This window comes from Zonotrichia leucophrys, chromosome 9, assembly GCF_028769735.1.
Source record: "Zonotrichia leucophrys gambelii isolate GWCS_2022_RI chromosome 9, RI_Zleu_2.0, whole genome shotgun sequence".
In the NCBI taxonomy this organism is placed as follows: domain Eukaryota; kingdom Metazoa; phylum Chordata; class Aves; order Passeriformes; family Passerellidae; genus Zonotrichia; species Zonotrichia leucophrys.
In genome coordinates, this window is record NC_088179.1 from 10,890,355 (window position 1) to 10,895,563 (window position 5,209).

At 50.3% G+C, this 5,209-nt stretch overlaps 1 protein-coding gene across 4 annotated transcripts in view; it reads right to left on the reverse strand.

The window, feature by feature from the left end:
- TFDP2 (transcription factor Dp-2) overlaps window positions 1-1,800 on the reverse strand; it is a 52,843-nt gene extending 51,043 nt beyond the window's left edge. For all 4 annotated transcript variants that reach the window (XM_064720907.1, XM_064720906.1, XM_064720905.1 and 1 more), the window contains exon 1: window positions 1,574-1,800. The gene's annotated coding sequence lies outside the window, so the exon portion shown is untranslated. The remainder of the gene's footprint in view (window positions 1-1,573) is intronic.
- Between the last annotated feature and the right edge of the window lie 3,409 nt (window positions 1,801-5,209).

Below are 5,209 nucleotides of genomic sequence, written 5' to 3' on the forward strand. Positions count from 1 at the left end.
TTTGACAGTAATATAAGATCATTCTTAAATTCACCCATGAGACAATCCTATTAATATTTAATAATTTTTTTTTCTTTTAGTGTAGAACTAAATCATTTGACCTGTTACTCTGTCCTTTTCTAGAGGCACTAGACTTACTTCACAGTAAGTCACTTTTCAAAAGAAAAGCTGACTTTTTTCCCTCTTGATCACCTCTCCAGCAAAGTCTTTTCTTTTCTATAACACAAACTTCTCCTTAGTCCTCCATGTATTTTTCAAAGTGCTATATTTAACACCCTCCACGTTAATTTGAACAGAAGTTCCTGAAATTCAATACTTCACTGCATAAAAACCACTGGTGAGTATACAGAGCATTGGCATAAATATGGGCTGTGAAACACAGGTCTGCATTTGCCCTGGAACACTGGTCCTCTCAGTCCTCACCACACTTATACAGATTCATTTTTGTGTATGACAGGATATAATATAATCAAAAGAACTGAGGTGAATTTGGGAAGGGTAAAGGAATAGAGAAAATCTATTAATTTCTTTTTTAACAGCATCCATTTTTACCAGCATAACATTATTTCTGAAACAAAGATTGTATCAAGTTGCAATTTGTTACAGCACTACACAACCTCCAACATTTTACTACCTTTAGTCAACATAATTAAGCTACATCAGTGATAGTAGTTGAAAACAGTCACTGTGAGCCATATTAATTAAGAGTTAAAAAAAGAAAAGAACTGCTTTCAGAATTACGAAAACTGACCAAGAAATAATTTGCAAAAAACGTTTACCCTGCATATTATATCATATCAATTAAAACTATTCATTTTCTCTGTCAAATCAAGAACTTAGAGAGAAAATGAAACCCAAAGTCCTTTCTCCAGAGGAGAGCAGCACAAGCTGTGATACACAGCTCGGCATCCCCCTTTACTCAATGAGGGAGCACGCTCTCATTTGCGGTTTTCTTCCACATTTCAAGGAAGTTTGCTTATTCCGTATTTTCCTGCCATTGTTTGTATGCTGAGCTGCAGCAGACGGTGTTTACACTGGGTTCACCTCTGCCGCGGAGCCCTTTACAGCTGGAAGCCCGGGCAGGCCTGGAACTCCCAGGAAGAGGCAGGCAGGGAAGTTTTGTTGTTGTTGTGCCGGACTGACCCTGTCCCGATAAGAGCGGCGGGTGAGAACCGCCCCGACACGAAGTTGGGGCACGGCCGAGCAGGGCCGGGCTCCCGGCCGGTGCCTTCCCGCCCCGGGGCCGCGGCCGGGCCGCCGCTCGCTCCGCAGCCCGCACTGCCGGCGCGGCCCAGCCCCACAATGGAGGAGGCGCCCCGGCTGTCACCGCCGCCCGGGCCCGCCCGCAGGTGTCGGGCACCGGCTCCCGGCCTCCCGGGTCCGCCCGGCCTGAGGCATCGGGGGGGACGAGGTGGGGCGAGCCCGCGCTGCCCGGGGCACCGGGGAGGGGGCGGCAGGGCCGGCGGGACCGCGCCGCCCGGGGCACGGGGGGGCGGCGGCCGCCGATCGCCGAAGAAAGGCGCTGCCCTTCCCCCTCACGGCCCCCCACACCCGCCCCCCGCTCCCCGCTCACCCGCAGGCCCGAACAGGGACGGAAGGTAAGGCGGGCGGCAGCGCGGGCTGGGCCCAGACAGCGACGCTGAGGCGACGAGACGGCGACGGTCCCTTGGCAGCCGCCGCGGCAAGGAGCGATCCAGTCGCGCCGACGACGCCTCTCGGCCGGGCCGGCGCCGCGCACTCGCCGCTGGCGAGGAGGCCCCGGAGCCGGGACCCCCGGGCGGCCCCCGGTGCGTGGCGGCAGCAGCGCCCGCAGCGCCCCCGGCCCGGCCCCGCCGCCCCCCCCGCGCCGAGCGCTACCCGGTCCTGCTCCCCCGCACAAGCTTGGCGGCGTCTGCCGGCCGGGAGCGCCCATTGGCTGCCGCGACGCGTGACGTCAGGCGCCCTCCCCGCGCCATTGGCCCGGACCCGTGTGTGTACACACACCGCTCGCCAATCCGCCGGACCGGGGCCGGGGGGGCGGGGCGGAAGGGCGTGGCCGGCCCGGACCCGCGGCCACCGCCTCTCCCTCGCAGCGCGCGCCGGCCGCTGTTAGGACGCGGGTTCGATCCCCGGGAGGGCTCCCTGCGGCCGCACCTGTCCCGGCGGCGCCCAGGTGCTGTGGGCGGTGCGGAGCGTACAAACACACAAACACAGAAATATAGACTGGCTGTATTTACACACAGCGCGCGGCGCCGCGCTGGCGGCGGCCGCCGGCCGTGCCGCTTATCTGCGAGGAGCTGCTGGGGCTGCTCCCGGGATGCAAAGTTCAGCCCCGCCGCGGGCTCGGCGCCGCGGGCGCTGCAGGAACGTCCGGCCCCGGCGCGGGAGCCGGCGGCAGAGAGGCCGGGGCCGCCCGCGCACCGGGCCCGGCTCCTGCTGCGCTCCCCTGCGAACAAAGGGCCCGGGCCAACAAAGCGCGGCGGGGCCGGCGAGCAGCGACCGCGCCCTCGCACCTCCGCCCTGCCAGAGCCGGGAGCCGCCGCCGCAGAAACCCAGGCCCCGCTCGGCGCCTTGGAAAAGCCTTAACGAGTGTTTGATTTCATCGTTTCCTTACCGCTTTAAAAAAACCGTTTCAACGAAGCAGGGTTACGTATTCTTACAGAGGACCATATAAATAGAAAGCACTTCTGGGAGCAAAAAAATAAACTCGGCACTAGTTCCATTCAACGCAACGATGCAACATTTGTTAAGTCTTCTCGAGTGCAGCCAGGCACACATCCAAGGCGTGCATTACCCACTTTGCATATTTCTCTAACACAAACGCAGCTTAAAGCCACTGAGCAAGCTGAGCAAAAGGTTTATGGGGACACAAACACTATTTATGAGCTTTAGATCATACATATACAAGATGAAACATGATAAACTTCTGTTTTTCTTGCATTACAGACATTAAATGCTCTAGAAAGACATTTTTAATCCTGTCCCCTTCACTAAAAAAGGAAGGAACATCAAAAAAAACAGGTGTTCAGCCTATAAAATCAAGTTCCTAAATGTCAGTCTAAGGAATATTAGCAATATTAGCAAACAAGACTTTTATATTTATTGCAATGGGGCAGTTTACCACTGAAAATCTTGCATGTGCCTAGGAATTTGCAGATTGTGATTTTAATTTCTTTTCATCCTCTATAAAACACTTCCATGGCATGTAACAAGACCTTTTATCAATATTGGCAGTGTAAAGCAAGATACATTCACAAAAGCAACAGAAATATGCAAACCATTGTGTATTCTCTTGGAGCCCCCTCTAACAGGTACAGCCACAGGCACTAACATGACACACGCCCTGACAGAAGGCACACACTGCCTTCAAAAGGAAGCAAACCAGAAGCAACCAGGTTGGCTGGTTTACCGCACTATTATTAGTTACCACAGCTAAACAAATACTTGAACTCAGCCTCCATAAAGACACTTGGGCTTCACAGAACTCTTTCTGGTTCACTGGTTTATTTACTTCTTTGCAAGAAACACTGATGAGCTGAAGTCAGATACTGGAGCTGATTGTGAACATGAAAAATAGCCCCCAAAGGGAGAAACAGAAGGAAGGTCACTGCTGTAGTTTGCATTTGCTTTCAACAGCAAATTGCAGACCAACTCTGTATACACACATCTATACATATATATTCACACACAATTGAGTTTGAAGGTGGTGAAACAATGACCAACTTGCATGAGTGTAAGTATGCAACTTATGTAACATTCCAAACCGATGCACAGTCTTTCAGAACTTTCAGAAATCCCAAATTTTACCCCAGAATGAAGGCTGCATTGAAAAAAAACCCTTAGAATTGGGATTTTAGGCACGCTAAGGTGTGGGTTGAGCAGCTACGCCTGCCCTGCAGTAAGCTCTCGTTCTCCCTCCAGAACCCATCTGGTGTCCCAGCCCCAGAACACATCTTGCTCCCCCTGGCCAGTCCGATCCCTCCCAGATACCATCTCTTTTCCCTTTCACAGTACATCACTTTTCAGTGTTTGCTAGTTTTACTGCTTTCCTGCCAGCCCACAGCCCTTGCTGTGATAACCTGCACAAACATTAACCCAAAACAGGCTCCCCCTCCACCACCACCCCTTTTCTCCTGCTCAGCCTGCCCTGACTCCCCCTGAAGCCTTAAACTGACACACTGCCCAACCTCTGGGTCAGAGCACTGCCATATTCCCTGACTCACTGTCACACCTCTGTTCCAAGCGGGGCTCACACCTTTGAACTCTTTAGCTCAGACCAGAAACAACCCCACCGACAGGCAGGAAATGGTTCTCACCTCTTTCTCTTCAACTGGTGAGCCTCTTGTGCTGTGCCCTGATCCTGGAAATAGTGGGATTAACTGAAGGATCTTGCTACAGAGATTATGCCAGTAGAAGGTATCAGGCTTTCAGCAACTCAGTATTTTGCTTTTTTTACTTTCTCCTGACAAGAAAGCAAGTCTAACTGCTCTTGTTAAAAACCAATGAGAGCAACTGAATTAATTTTACATAAAATTAGCTGTTAGAGTAGCGCACAAAATACTGCTTAAAAGAAAACAGTACTCAAAAATGTTGGTCAAGCTTTTAAATACAGCTGACTTTTTTAGCTATGTAACAAAATTCATACAGCTGCTCAGTATTTTCAACTATCTGGCAACTTTTTCATCTGCCCTTTCTCTCAATATACAACAATTAATCTAATAGTAGCAAGATTCCTCCAACAATAGAGGGATTATTATGAGGCATCACTTTTCATGCCACACAGTCCCCACATATTTACTAGGGCTCTATGTTATGAATGAACTGCCAAACTGATATGACGTTATCTGCTATCAGCACGGTGGGATCTGTGAAGGCAGAATGCCCAGAGATCATTAACACATCTCAACTAATTGCCAATCTTCACATGCCAAGGAGCTGCATTGCTGTCCAATCCAAGTACAACATTAAATCTCAACTGAGTATCGTAAAATGATGAAACTGCAAACTAGTTAATATTTGTAATTTTGCATTGTTACCTTTACAATCAAACTCAGCTGAGAGAAAATGTAAAATTGCATATACTTTCCAAACTGATGAAAAAAACCTTGAGACAAAAAAATTAAATACAAGCAAAAAGACAGCAGTAAAAGCTGTTATATTTTTAATAAAAGTTAGTATGAGTGAGGTTCTAAAATGGTTTTAATCCCCTTCTGTGCAGCAAAAATTGGGA